Genomic DNA, 16,024 nt, shown 5'->3' with positions numbered 1-16,024 from the left:
AACTCTCTTAAAAGTGTATACCAACTATCATTAGGGTAAGTCATCTCCTACTGGCAAGCTGTTCCATAATAATTCAGTGCAACTTGGGCGATTAAATACCTTTTAAAACAATCTGTCATTAAGTTACTGAGAACTCTCCCAGTATTCTGTATTTAAAAAAAAAAAATCACCAAATTAAACTGTTTCTTCCATTATATTTAAAGGACTGCTTAAATTCATATAGATGATCCTTGCATTTGAATATATGGTTACTATATTGTAGGGAATTAGTTAACCCAGTTCTGACCAATGTTGTTCCCTCTGTCCCTTTTGTTGCTGTGGTTGTGTATACATCCCACTGCACATTTTAATTAGAAAACCTCTGTATGAATCTGTTAGGATTCTGAGATTATCCACGGGACATAACACACTGTGATCCCCACATTCTTTTATACACGCCTGATAAAATGTAGGCAGATCTGCGATTAATTACCATATAGCCTGTAGAAAAGCTTGAAGAGGAGGGCTACGTTTTCTTTTTCTCTTGATTACTGGTTGCTTAAAGCATCACATGAAAATCACAGTCCTGTCTGAAATTCTTGCACTTTTTATTGCTGCAAATAACATTAAAATGAATGAAACTGAAAGGAGCTGGTCAGTGGTAAAAAGCTTTTCCTTGTTATATTTTCATCACTTCGGTCACGTTGCATAACTGGTAGCATTTCCTGTAGTGTTCTGCATTAATGGGGAAACTCACAGAAAAGACTTTGAAGAATGCCCACAGTTGGACATGGAAAATCTAATGTACCACTGTTTCCAGGGAAGCTTAGGACAATTTTCTAACTACCCCTTCTTTGATGGATCAAGAAAACTGGTCAACTGTCTTTGAGAACTTACCCTTAAAAGTTCTTATAGGAACTAGAGACCATCTTGAAAATCTGTATTGTAATAATTTGAGGGAATTAGCATCAGCAAATTGAAATGCTTGAAATAGGTTTATTTCAAATGGAATATTCTGAAATTGTGCTGAGTATCTCAGGTAGTGTGCCTGAAGGATGATCCCGTTGCCATGGTTTCAGCCTCAGATTTGGGTTACTGTGGTGTCAGCCTTTAGTTCTCACAGTGAGGGAAAGTATTAAGTGACCTGGGCAAGGTCAGGGAGACTGAAATCCTCAGGTACGCTAAGCTGGAGCAAAATAAATGAGCCACCACAATGGTTTGCGTGTCTGTTGCTTAAAGGAGGGACTGGAGCCTAAAGTGTTGACTTATAAAGCCAGGGTGTTCTGCTCCTACCTAGGGAAGCTAGCACTGCGATCTGAGGGACAGACTGGCATGTTATTGTACAGCATGGTCCTTTTGTGCTGTACTGATCTCACTATCCAGTTAACAGGAGGCATGTTCCCCGTGTCCACGCTGTGGTGTGTCCGCCCCTGGAGCTGGGCATCCAAGCAGCTCGGCTTCTCTCTTGAAACGGCACTCACGGGGAAACAGTTTTGTTTTGAAGTCTAGTAACAGCCTTGAGGATGTGAATAACGAGGCTCAGTATTTCTGCTCTCGCTGAGATGAACAGCAGGCACGAATGACAGGCTGTAGGAGCCATGGTGGAAACATGGGGCTGCAGAGAAAGCTGAGTGAGGAAAGGAAGGAGCTGAGTGAGGGGGGAGGTGGGGCTTGCAGTCTGCAGACAGGAAGGGTTGAGCCTGCAGACCCTGCTCCAAAGGCCGTGTATGCATTTCATACACAACAGTCTGGGTAGAATACATAAACAGTCTTTTGAGCAAGAGCTATTATCAGGAAGATTGAAATTTGTTTTGACACTTTTACAGCACCTTATGTCTTAGTTCCAAACAGCTTAATGGCCTGGCGTGCTAAAATGGTGTGGTCAAGGTGGGATGCTCAAACCCAGAGCAGGTATCCCAGGATTAGGCCAAGGCAATTCTTCTGATAGCAGCATGCATAGAAAACATAGGCTGTGGGTCAAAACAGGCGTTAGGTTTGGAATGGAACACAGTCTATTTTGCACTAAGAAACAAGAACCAAACCCAACCCCAGGCCTGCAGAATCCTATAATAAAAATGTAGGTAGTAAAAGATTGTTTTTTAATTTGTTCTTTAATTGGTTAGTTACTCTTTGTCATTTTTATGTTTGTTTGTCTCGTTTTCCCTTTAGGTAGGGCTTTTAAGTTTCCATCCTTGGATTTAACTATTTAAGTTTCATTTAGGTCTTATTCCTGGTTCTTAAATCCTAGTGCAGTTTTTGGATTTTGTGTTTTGATTTCATGTTTCCCTAGAAATCCATCTCTGGAAAGGAAAATGTAATAGCTGGAACACTGATCAATACCAGTGATGGATTACTTTCTTTTCCTGACACCTACTGCTTACAGTCAAACCCTTGAGTCACCTTAGGGCCTACCAAAGGAAGCACAGGCTGCCCGGAGAACTTGGCTGAATGTTTCTTTTGTTTGGGCAGTGTCAGAGAAGGCATTTTCAAAGCTCAGGTGACAGTAGGTTTAGGCTCAGGGAGAGGGTCACCATTGAGAGAAGGTGTACGATTATAAATTTTCTTATTTCTGAATCAAGAAGAATATTTTCTGAAAAAATCAGAGGAATCCAGCGTTAAATGGCAATCTTGATTATTCTGTTCCCATGATTAAGTTTAGAATTTGTTGGAGAGAAGACAATCAGGGATGGTTAAATGCGAAATGGATGAAAACCAGCTCTGACTGACGAGAACAGGCTAATGAACGCAGTTTTATTCTCACGATCATCGTTATCTAAAGAGTAACCATTTATTGTGGCTAATAATCTGAGGGAAAAGATGTATATGGACAGCCCAGTCTACCAAGAATGAAGAAGGCACACATGTAAACATACGATACTATAATTTTTTAAGGAAAACTTGAAAAGTTACTTTATTTTTTTTCTTACCTAATAGATCATAAAAACGAACTTGTAAGTTTAAAGAATAGAAAATGTGCTCACTTAATTTCAGCTTAGGAAACTGGCTGAGGATAAGTAAATTTATAGTAATACTCAGCAAACTGAGACCACCACTGTTTGTGAAATCAGTGAGCCTGAAAACTGGAGTCTTGGTATTTAAGCATACAATTTTACAGTAATTTAAATCATTACGGTACACTTGCAGAAAACAAATGGGAGTTTGATCCTAAATGTGCCAGTGACTTATACAAGTTGACCTCAAACTCTGCCTCTTGTGTAATGAAGTCAAGGGGCACCATCTGCAGTTTGCCTTTTAAGCTGTTCTGGGTCATGTATGGTTTAGCACTGAATACCAAGGTACTAGTTAGGGAAGGAAAATAGGAATTTTAAATGCCTACCTTTAAAATGACGGATTCCAGGGTTCATGGTTTTGATGACAGTTAATCGTACAAGCAATACCCCACTCCTTTTCAGATAAATAGTCATGTGATTACTTGAAATATCAATCTAGATTGTAGTAAAAGCTTAAGTGTTTGTTAGCTAACGTGCATATAAATGTGTTTTTCTGTACTTCAGTAATCAGCTGGTCTTTGCTACAAATGCTTCAGGAGGAGCAATATTTTAAAAAATGCAAGCAGTGCAAATAATATCCAGGACTGAACACTCAGCAAATAGATGTTGGTAGAATCTTCTAATTGCTTTTTTTAATTTAATTTTTGGCTGAGGTTTTTTGAGGTGGGCTTTATTTTGTTTTTGTGAAAGTTACAAGGTGCTTTAAAAAGACATTTTGGAAATGGTGTTGTCTCATCTGGGAAGTGATTTTGAAGAGATCTATTCTAAACAAAGCTGAATTTACTTTGCTGACTTTTGGGGTTTTATATTACATAATTCAATCACGTTGCTAGAAGGAATTTTTAGAGAACTGAAATGAGTCAGTAACATAAATGATCTCCTTGTTTTCATAGGAAGGAATGCATCATCCCTCCTTCAGTTTGCTATCACAGAGGGCGTTGCACGGGCACTGGGTAACTCAGGGAATCACCAGAAGAGAAGTGGATTGTAGATATAGATGATGTAAAGTACTATTAGGTGCTAGGTCGGCTCTTGGAGTCATTAATGTCAGCAAAGGGCTCCCAGTCATTCCTTGGGAGAGTGCTGCTTGCCTGGCCTCAGCCGGCTGCCAGAATTAACGAGGTTTTAATATTAACATGTGAATTACCAAGGCCTACAAAAACCTTAATAACCCTTGAGAATCAAGTTATTAACTAATTTCCGTTTAAAAGAAACAAGAAAACGTTTTTAATAATTAGGCTTACCAAGTAAAAGCCTAATGAAGTGCTTTGCTTTGGAAGCAGTTATCAGAAATAGAGGTGGAATGCTGGACTGGATGGATTGTTCCTTTGGAAGCAGGGGTTTATGAGAGGGACTCTGTCACCCCTTTCTCACACCCATCCAGGACAGGGCATTTGCTCCCAGTTATGGGATCAAACACCAGAGTAGGCTTTGCAGCCTCTTCAAGCTGGATTAGGGCTGCGTGGCACCTTGTTGTATGTATTGCGGTGGGAAAATATGAGATGTGTTTATATACAATAATCACAAATCTTTCTGTATGCTGGTAACTTGGTATGACATAGTAACTGAATCCTGCAGATCTTAGTTTTATTTAATTGCATTTTGGTTTCTGGTTTGTCTTTGATATCAGTTGTACTGTGTAGTGTAGTGCAGTGAGTAGGGGTGCAGTGTTGTAGATCTGCCATAAGCATCTGCAGACTTAAAATAAGTAAATAAATAAAAATAAAAAGATGTACTGCTGGGGCCATCTCTAATTGTTCTAAGTAATCCCAGTGTGTTGTTTCAATCATGCCTTTCTCGCTGCTTTATTTTAACCACCAAAGCTTTTTTCTTTGTCTTCCTTTAGTACTGCATTCCCTTACTTATGCGCTTAATTTTTAACGTATATTCTTATCTACTGCTCACTCTGTTTGTGGCTTGTGTGGTGGTTAACTTTAGAGCAGTAACACTTGTTAGGCCATTGTCCAAAAGGGAGATAACTTGTTTAGGGATCAGGAACTCTGTTATCATTCATGTCTGTTGGGATTGAGAGCTCTTTTATGAAAGGGATCTCTAATTAAACATGCAGTGCCAAACACAGTTGGGCTGTAATGTAAGGATCTGCCATAGTGCAGGTATTAAAGTAAGAAATCTTTATTTCATTAGTTATTTCATCTTTATTTCATTAATCTAAGTAATACGGCTCCATTTTTTACTTTCTTCATATATTCTGGATTAAAGGTTTACTTTTCAAATTGTCTTAATGTAGAAAACCCACAGAGCAGGACTGAGAAGATGGGGATTCAAATAATTCAGTAGTGCATTTAGTTATATATTGAACAATCATGATTTTCATTAGTCCAAAGTGAGAACTTTCTTAAACGATTTTTGTTTTTTTTCTTCAAGACATAAATCCCCAAAAATGAGGCACAAAACTTTACAGATAGTTTTGAGGAATATTGAGGGGGTGGGAAAGCAGACGTGATGTTGCTAAAAACAAAGTGCTGTGATTTATCTCATTTTTTCACAGCAATAAGTGTGGCTTCTAGTCATCTCCAAAACATAGCTAAAGGCAAAACATCATGCACGTGAACCTCCTGATATGACTGCCTCCCCCTCAGTCACATTTTCTCCCTTTCTCTCAAATAAGCACACAGAGCAAACAGATGTGGGTAATTGCGATTCTTGTACCTAGGTTGGTCAGAGTGTATTAGTGTAACCTTTCCTTACTTGCCTGATTTTGAAGCAGTTAATCCCTTAGCTCTTTCTTCTTGAATAACTACTCAGGTTGTTCTTGCAGAAAGGTTAATTGAAGGAAACAGTGCCATTCTGTGTTAGCATCTATACAGTGTGATCAGGTTCTTTTAGATATTCTGTATGTGGAGGGTGGAATGGACTTACTGGAAGGTACTTGATGTTACAAAGGGTTTTGATTTAGAAAAGTGATACAGCGAGGTATGGAAATCTCTCTACTACTACTAGCACAATGTAGCAATTGCAATATGCAGCTATATCACAGTATAAAGACGACTTCCATTACTGTTCTCTGTGGTCAGCCACAGTCTGCACTATACCTTGAGCTCTATGGGTACGAGGCCCTTGCCCATCATTCCACCCCTGCATATTTGGTTGGTCCCATCCTGATGTTAACATCCGGAGTATGTTAGACTGACCAGCACAATACCAGATAAAATTTGAATCTCATTTCCAGTATAGATTGTTAATTTAGAGCTGAAGAGAAGCTTTACTAGCCTAAAGAGAATACATAAATTGACTTTAAAATTGGTGTTGAAAAAAAAAATATCTGAAAGCAGATCATTGTTCTTTGGCAGTAACGCATTCTTTAGTATATCAGACTAAATTCATCTGGAATACTTAGAATAAAATGGGAATAATAGTATTCAGCTATGAGTAATTAAAAAACCCCCCACATTTCTGAGCTGTAATTGAATCGCTAATCAGACCAGAATTCACTGAACTACCATCACAGATATCCTCGGTGGTTTGTACACTGTGATAACAACACTGTATTATTAAGCATTGACTTTCCTCATAGGTTTATCATTAGTCAACTCACAGGTTTTGAGCATTACACAAAGGAGAAAAGAACAACTTGAGCAACCTGTCTGTTGGAAGCCATCTGAGCACAGCTGCCTTGAAACAGGATGTACAGTGCAAAAGTTTTGTATTGAATCCATATTTTGTAAAGAACTAACCCAGACTGCATGTCAATACAGCCGCAGGCTGACAAGAGTGTTTGTGGCATGTATCTTCAACAGCAGCCAAAACAAAGCCATAAGCTGAGGCTGAACTTCTTACTCTTGAGGACCTTGAATCCTGTCATAAAAGTGGAAGGAGTTTTCCTTTGTGCGTTTGCAATTCACTGCTAAATTGTACGTCCCTTCCTGTAGCATCCTTACACAATTAGCTTGAGGTGTGTCAGTGCTCAGATATGTTTGGTACCTGTCAGGACGTGGAACGAGCACGGCATTCTCTTTCAGAAGTGGAGCACTAGCTCCTTTTGTTCTGTCCTATTTTTACTTTACCTCTTACAACTTGTCTGAAGTTTTTCTGTGATTCTCTATTCATTCATTTCTTCTGTATCTGGTTTAGTTACAACTACATACACCAGGACATATGTACGTACATACATACTGACTACATGACCTGTCACCAAGCTGATAGAGATCTCATGGCTGTACCAGCACGGCATGCTTAGTTATCCTCTCCAGTTTATCTCAGTCCTGCCATACACTGTTTCTAACTGCTTCTTGGTGTTAATGAGAAATTTAGGAAACAGCTTCATGTATAATTTATTTTCTCAAGTCTTTTCAGGGAAAAATTACAGAACGGAGAGCACTGGACCCAAGATACTTCCATTATCTATATATATGTACAATGGAGAAAGGAGCGTGGCAAATTTTTTCCAAGTCAATATTTTGATGTCTCTGTGACTTCTGACTGAGATTGCATTCTAGTTTGTGACAAAGCTGCAAACAGTGCTCATCATGGTCATGTGCTTCGGTCATGTGCCCTCCAAAAAATTTGATTCTCAAATTGCCGCTTAGGGATTTCTATTTCAGACACCGCTGAAAACAGCAGTCCAGAAGTATCTATATATAGCTGTCATCAAACAGGCTCTTGAAATGGTGGAATTTTATACTGTGAATACATTTTGAGAAAACAATAACAAAAAATCACAAATCAGTGGGAGCGCTGCTCAGTGTAACAGATGAATAACTGCGGATAATTCTAACGTTTCTATATTTAGGGAGACAAGGCCTTGTGGTATGTTGATAATAGCAAAACTTGATCTGTGTGAAGTACCAGATGGCATTCTATAAATGCAGATCTTAGGGCAAGCATCCGTAGAACTCTTATGCTATGTGAGTACCACAGAAATTATAACAACTGTCATCAAATGGGTCACTTTATGTATTTTGAGTCTGTAGCATAACTGATGAGAAAGATATTTCCTTTTGCTAATCAGACAGAAAGGGAAGGCTTTATCTGGAAATGTTTCCCACACTGAAAGCCTGATGGGCTCTTGTAGGAGAACTCTTCCTACAGATACTCTTCATTCAGCCATGAGATTTTACTGCTCAAAGCTTTCTTTTGTGCTGTCATATTTTTCCTAGAATAAATGCTTAAGCATGACACAACTGAATATTAGTTAACTAATTTAAGGTTGTGTAGAATAAGATGGTATGGACAAAATTGATAAATGTATATCTGTGCCAGTCCCATGGTTTTTGGATATTTGGAATCCAGTGCCAGTTATGAATTTAACTTACTGAAAACTGTAGGTAGTTTTCATGTTTATGTTCAATGTCCTTTTTTGGGTTAGGTTGCACAAGCAGTAATTTTAGGAAATTAGCCTGGCTAAATTGACACCTACCTATTCATGGGATTCTTTCTTCCCCAGGGACTCTTGCCAAGATTTATGTATCATTAACAGTGTAGCGGCGTTAATTTTGAAAATCTTCTACTTGCCTTTTTAAAAGTAAATGGACAGCATGGAGACTTGACCCTTTGCCTTTGTGAAGCACAGGCCAATGTGGAAGGGAGATAAAACGTGCCAAATGTAGTCAAATGCAGAAAACTTCTGTTGAAATTAGAAGATAAACTGACAATCAGGTGAAGACTGAGAAAAACATATCTGGTCTTCTCTTCATGCAAATACATGGACAGAAACTTCTTTAGACCTTACTGGAATTCTGCTGCCGAGTGCTTCATTCTAGCAACTCCAGGAGCACTGTCACAACTCCTATTTCTAATGTTAATTAAAATGTTTAATTAATGGCCAAAGATAATAATGAAATAAAGGGGGAAAAATGTCCAGGTGTTTCACACAGTGCTGTAAATAAATGACTCTGTAAGCTGTATTCTTATGTAATGAATACATCCAATGACAAGTTCAGAGATGTCTCAAGGAAGCAGGGAAGCCATGCCAGTTTTCTGAAAGCTGAGCAGCAGAAAGCAAAGCAGGCAAGTGGTGACCTTGCCTTCTTGCTTTCCACTTCACCGTATCCCCAGAGAGTGTGTCATGTTGATACTCATCGTATCCCTGAGTATCAGTGATAATGTGCAGGACAATTAAATGCACAGTGTATTTGATAAACTTTCTACAAATATCTTGGTTGCATGAGTCTTGAAGAAGTGATATGATTGCATCGCTTTTCGTGCAAGGGATGGAAAAGAAATGAGGCACAAGAAGCAAAGGGATTGATTGATGTGGGAAATGAGTATGTAGCTTTACATGTACTGTTCTCTTTCTAACGCAATCAGGTTTCAGAAAGGATGTGATACCAGATGGCAATATATGAATCAAGAATATGCAGTGCAAATAACAGTAATTTGTACTCAGTATCACAGATAAGTCCTCAACTTTCCTTTACCAGATAGTTAGAAAAGCTTGATTTGCTAGAAAACTTGTTTTTCTTTGAACCTGTTTTATTTTCTTTATGCATTTGTAATTGGTATCTCTATACATCTTAGGTCAGTAATGCTCTCCCTTTTGACACTGTCCCTCTCATAAGCTGTTTGAAAGTCTTCACGTCTCTTTCATCTCTATTTTTAGGGATAGAAACAAGAAGACGGGCTTTTAAAAAGCACTTAGCATTGCTTTCCTTATTTCCTTAAAATTGAAATTAAATCAGTCCTAAACACTACTAAACAATAAATTGTTGGGGGTTCTGACAGTATTTTTCAGGATCCTATCCCACTCCCATGCGGACTATACAGAGGGTTTTGCAGTGCTATATGACTGTAATTTCCCTTTTCCCTGACAGCGGATTGAGTCAGGAGGAGTCACAAATCATAGCTGAGGTTTTTAGAACACCTTTTATTGATTAAGCAGTTAACAGCTTCAAGCTGTAATTATTAATAGCGGGTATCAGCTCTCACAATATATTTACCTATTTCTGCAGCCAGACAGACACATGCACAGTCATTCACAGCTGCCTGGTTGCAGCTGGGATCCCAATACCAGCTGGATACTTGAAAGCAGAGGATCAGACCATCATCATGCCAATGGCTTTGCAAGTAGGTGTTCAGAAAGTCCCTCGGAGCATCTTTTGTTCCATCAGATGTATATATAATCTTGTTGCCTTTGCTTGCATATAGCAGCCGCTGCCTTGGACATGGTCCAAGCTGTACAATCTGTTGTTGATGCTAGTGTATACTGGTGGCCTTGGGCAGTTTTGGCAGATGCTTGGTGTTCTCAGTTTATCAGCTCTTGCAGGTCCAGCAACGTTACTAATCTCTGGAGCTTATCTGCTCTTGGGAGACCTTCACACATCTTTCTGCTCTGAAGCCTGCTGTTTTCTGGCAACTATTTTTCCATGAACATCCATAGGTACCTACAGAATCCACTTGCACTGAGGGAGCTTTTATGATACTGTGAGCCAAACACAGTCCCTACTCCAAAACTCTTACAACTGTGGCATCCTAGCTCTGATTCCTGTGTGGCAGGAACACCCTCTACAATGGCTTTTGAAACCCTGTACATGGCAACAGCTGACAATACTGTGTCAGGTTATAGTTTTCATTTGCAACTATTTATTTAGCTGGCAACATCTAGGCTAATAATTATTCACTTAAGTTTTGCTTATGTTAAACAGAAACGTCACTAATAAGCAACTCATTAATCTTACTAGCCCTTGATTATTTTTTTCTTAGAATGGAGGGAGAGGCAGAGTAAACCTGATGGTTTTTAAACCTCATCATTTAAAGTGTGCCCCATTGCAACTATTGATACCCCAGTATCTCTTCCTACCTCATCTCTCCTTGTCTGAAATGTGTAATGCATGGACTCAATTTTATCCAGTCACCACAATTCTCCACGCACATAAATTACAGCAACATTGTCCAATCTTCCAGGTCATCTTCCATCTCTCAGGGGCTTCAATGAATTCTTAGGACAACCTTCTACTGCAATTTAGAGAAAACCCCGTTTCTTGCGTTTCAAGTGATTGTAGTGTATGTAAAAACAAACACAAAACCCACCAAATTACTTCTCCCTCCCCACCTCCCTGCCTCAGCCTAGAGCATTTATTGAGATTCCAGTTGTTTGCTTTGCCTAACTAATATTCTTCCCTCACCAAGCTCTATTTGGTTCTTATTTTTTCCATTGACACTCTTGGTCTTGTAGGCTTTATTGATGTCAATATCAGTGACTGTCAAGAAACCATCTCATAATTTTCAGCTGCCCCCATTTTAAGAAAATAAATGAAGGACATAAAGGCTTTTAAGACAGTGAATTAATGGAAGTGCAGACTGATCATTCATTATATCACGCACTACTTTTGAGGTACAGAGAAAATCTGTATATTCTTATGTATGTATTCCTTGTTTTTATGTTTTCCTTTCATCATTTTGTGAAAACACCCTTGTCCTGTGAACACTTCATTTTCAGCCAAAATGAGATGAGAGAGAGTGAATAATGGGAAAGTGGGTGGTGGAAGGGAGCAGGCAGGAAGAATTACCAACTCTTTATATCTTTGTTTTTCATAGCAGGCATGGTTTCGGTGATGAGGGTCATTCATATCGGTATTTCCATGGTCCTTAATGTCAGTAAGTTTTGTTCAAGTCAATAACAAAAAAATCACCTGGACAGTCTTCATTAAAGTTAATGCATTTCTGACCAAAGAATAGTATCTCTACGTTATATGTGGAAAACAGCATGTAAAATATTACAGCAGATTTCAGTGATTTATAACCTCTAGTTTTCTATGATTTCTAATCATTAAAGAGTATGTAAAAACATATTTTATACACAATCTTTTATCTTACATTTATTTTTATATTTCTCCATAGCAATTTATTGCTACAGATATATCACCATTACTATAGACATTTATAGTGCCATTAAAATTCAATGCCACCATAAATTCATGCTCCTTAAAGTGTTGACATTTGTAACAGCTTCCACAAGGGCATATTTTATACTGAAAGTGAAACTTGGAGTAAAAACTTTTTTAAAATTTAAGATGTAGGTGAAGAAAAAGCCTCTTTTATCTGATCTCAATAAATCCAGTCACTTGAGTGAGACGTACTGTGTTACCCCTCACTTTTGGGCTTTGTTTGCTCAGGCCACTTCAAACAGGTCCAAAGTGAAGCATGACATACAACACTTGAAATTATAAAGCAATTATTTCCTGACTAACACACAAAATCTAGAGGGAATATAATGAGCTGTTAGAGTAGTAATTAGCATCCAAAGGCACCTGAAGGGTCTTTGCTGTCCCAGCAAACATCAGTCAGGAGAGGAAAGCTTGACCTCCGCACACAGCTCTCAGTGTTGCCAAGTTGTTATCTTCCACAAGGTCAGCTGAAACTGGTGTCACTGACAGATCAATCTGATCACCCAGCTGTTCTTGACTGTACTAACTCAACTGGCTGCTCTTCATCGTTTCCTTTTTTTCTTTGGCCCATTGGGATCTTATTGTATGCTGATGTTTTCCCCCTTGAATCCTTGATTCTGTCCCAACAGTCCCATCTCTACATCTCCATCTGTAACTTCTACCTTTCTTCTTCCCCACATCTCTTTCTCAGCAGTCTCAGTAGAAGTTAGGCACCTCTGAAGGTTCAGAGCTGAGCTATGGATTCACGGTACACTCTGCTCAACTGCCTGTGGTGGGAGGAAGCTCAGAGCAGAGATTGCAGGGAAAGGCTTACAGCTGATGACTTTTTTTCTTATGTGTTATTGTTTCAATATTACATTTCATGGAGTGGGAGTATATGATTTAACTAAATAACTTCAGACAGTTTCGTATCCTTCTGAATATTGAAGACTATTTAAAGATCATTTAGTCTTTATCTTTTTCCATGTAGATTGAAACAGAATTGCCAGTTATTTTTAAATGGCAGCTGTCACCTATGGGACATGGATCGTTGTTAGTAATTGATTTACAAAATAGAGGCTGCAGAAAAGCTATCAGAGTATAGTGCCAAAATATCTCTTGCTGTAAGTGCACAAGATTTTTTTTTTTAAAACCAACGCATCTATTATTTATTATTACTCACCCAAACTGCTTCTTGGATTGGGAGGATTTGATCTAGGTTCTCTAAATAGAGAATACAAGCACCTAACCTAATTTATTGTGATAGGTTGTCTCTCCCTTCTAAATTGAGAACCTTATGTTTCTGTCTTTTGCGCTGCGTTGTCACAGGCAGTGAGCAGGAGACAAGTTACATTTTTTTGTCCATCTCCAAACAAAATCAGAACAGGAACCCATCTAAAGTGTAGTAGTGCATTGTTCCACACTTACTGAGAAAAGCTGTTCAGAAAATAGGGCTTGCAATGCTGTGATAAATCATAGTGTAAAGCTGCAAATGTAATCTCAAACTACTTTAAGATTAATTTCAATGTTATGGTATTGAGTATGTCATCATTTAGTTCGAATGCATTTTTTAACATGCACCCAGCTGCACAGATAGAAGTTTTACATGCTAAAGAGAAAGGAATAGCAGCCAGGTGCTCCTGGCAAAGTCAAAAATGAAGTGGGAAAAAGAAAGATGACTTTCTGTCACAAAATTAGGGACTAATATACCTGTGTCTCAGCATAGTTCACAGGGGTGCTCCTCTACTAAAAGCCCTCTTTAAAGTAAAAATTGAGAGACCTAGAGGGCTTGTGGTCATTAGTGATGCTACAGGACTTTCCATACAAAGTGCCTTGTTAGCACTATGGTTCTGACTAACTCATGTAATTACTTTCAACCAACTTAAATTACCCTTCAATTTCAATTGTAGTGAGACATTCTGGGAGCAAAATCTGATGAGGTTAACCAGGAGAAGGTTATGGGATCACAAATTATGAGTACCCACATCATGAACAAAACTTTGCTAATGGAGTTTTTACAGTCTGCAAGAAAAAAAGATTATCACAAAAGCTGCTGATGGGAAGTTGAAGCTGGTGGAGTTCACTTTAGGAAAAACAAAAGACGTGAATTTTCCAATTGTAAATGTGATTTGCTATTTGGGATGATCTCCCAGGAAAGGCTATAGAAAGCCTCTTTATTGGTAGCAGTGTTAAAATCAGTTTCAGATATGTTAAAACTAAGTTTGGCTATTCTTTAAAGGATCGTATTTTTATTACCTTATGTATTATTAATGGTAGCATTTCCCTGCCCTCTTGCACCTTAAATACTGGTGTGTTGTTGGGCCAATAGACACAACCTTTCCAGCTGAGGCAGTGTGGATGCAGCCATGGCCATGGCTGCTTTGGGGTGTACCTGCTCTCCTGTGGATTTATCCGCAGGTCCAACTCTCTTCAACTCAAGTTCACGTGGTGGATCCAGCCTGTCCTGTAGAGCAGAACAGGATCAGCAGTAATGCTCTGACCATCTGGCAGACCAGGCACATCCCATTGCTGTTATCAAAATGTTCCCAGGCACAGCAGAGCAAGATGATAAGGAGCACAGCAAACAGCAAAAGCAAAAAGCTGCCACTAACAAGCACTAGACACTAATATACAGTAAGGCAAGCAAACACATGAGCCTGCCAGTTAGTAGCTAAACAGACATAATAGCTATAAATTTGGTTTAGCACACTCTAATTAAATTTGCTGTTATATCAAACCCTCTGAGCCTCTGGATGCCAAAAAACACTGTGTGGGTTAACACCAGTAAGGAGCTGAACATCACCCAGCCACTGCTTGCTCACTGCCGGAAGGATGGGGAACAGAATCGGAAGGGGAAGAAAGTGAGAAAACTCATGCGTTGAGATAAAAACAGTTTAATGTCTAAAACAAAGCTACATGTGCAAGCAAAGCAAAATGTGGAATTCATTCACTGTTCCCAGTGGTGGGGAGGCATTCAGCTCCTTCATGAAAGCAGGGCTCCATCACACATTACTTGGGAAGACAAACTCCATATTGCTTACTGAGAGAAGTGCCTTCACTGCATTTGCTCTCTTTCACAATTTCCACCAAATCCTGCCACTGCCTTTTAGAGAAAAATATTATAAAAACTGAGAACAAACCTTTCTTTGCTGGCAGGAACAGACCTGGTAAACTTAATAAATGAAAATTCCACCTCCCTATCTGTTAGTGAGATGTTCATGGGCAAATTGCTCTCCTGGTGCTCTGGCAGTAGGTTATCATCCCTCCTTCCCTTGACCCATTGTTCTACAGCCACATCTTTCTACACTGAGTTGGGGATCAATGAGTTCTTGTCTTTTGCAAGGGGATTCCCATATGAGTAATTGCCAAGCAGTTCCTGTGTCCTTGGAGCAATGCCCTGTCATGGTGCCTTGGCCTTGTGCGGTGGTTATTGCTCAGGAAAAGGGAAAAATCCTGCAGCTGTCAATGAAGCAGAGTCCCCAGAGGTGACCAGGATAGGTTTTGCCAAGGTTGCTTTCTGCTGGGTTGAGACTTACGTAGATTGTTGTTCTTTCTGCTGACCGAATGCTTCTAGAAGCATAATGCTGCATCTCCGTGGAATTGGTTTATCTGAAGAGGTCTTGACGGAAAATACAATGGTGCTTTGGGAGCAGTTATTGTAGCTTAGACAGAATTTAAATGAAGATTCCTACAGCACACCCTCATAGGAGTTGCATTTTTTTCTTTTTTCTTTTAATCATTTAAAGTTGGATTTAAGGATTAGCTGAAAAGGGGGGCAGGGAGTCATGTTTATGTAAACAAATGGAAATTGCTTTCTACATGCTAATTGCAATTACACAATTCTGTTTTCACATTTCATTAATACCAAACTGTTTATTTTTACAGCTAATATGAAATAAATCACAATTGTTTTTAGCTGTTCTACATAATGAACAAAAATATGACTCCTGTCGGCATTTGCACTAGAATTATATTTTTGCCCAATAAACAGATAATTTCTACTTTTTGTAGTCTAGAGGAAAACTGTTATGTGCTGTTGAAGAACATTTCAATCTAACAGTATAGAGATTTTATGCTTTGATATACATTCAGCATACAAGTAACAAAGATTTGGAACTGCAAGAATTATTTAGGTATAGTGTTTTGTGGAAGTTTCCATAATTACTGAAAAAAATACTGAAAATAATGAAATGTGATTCAGAATATGCAAGA

General features: G+C 38.8%; 1 long non-coding RNA gene across 4 annotated transcripts in view; it reads left to right on the top strand.

The window, feature by feature from the left end:
- The window catches only part of LOC110406066, a 113,954-nt gene that overhangs the window by 50,571 nt on the left and 47,359 nt on the right, over positions 1-16,024 (top strand). For 3 of the 4 annotated variants that reach the window (XR_002443238.1, XR_002443235.1, XR_002443237.1), the window contains one exon: positions 9,899-10,013. The exons of the other annotated variant lie outside the window; for it this stretch is intronic. This is a non-coding gene — a long non-coding RNA (uncharacterized LOC110406066). The remainder of the gene's footprint in view (positions 1-9,898; positions 10,014-16,024) is intronic. 4 annotated transcript variants of the gene reach the window in all.

Source organism: Numida meleagris, chromosome 13 (genome assembly GCF_002078875.1).
Source record: "Numida meleagris isolate 19003 breed g44 Domestic line chromosome 13, NumMel1.0, whole genome shotgun sequence".
NCBI lineage: Eukaryota > Metazoa > Chordata > Aves > Galliformes > Numididae > Numida > Numida meleagris.
Note: the sequence above shows the minus strand (reverse complement) of the source record. Positions and strands in the feature narration are given on the sequence as shown.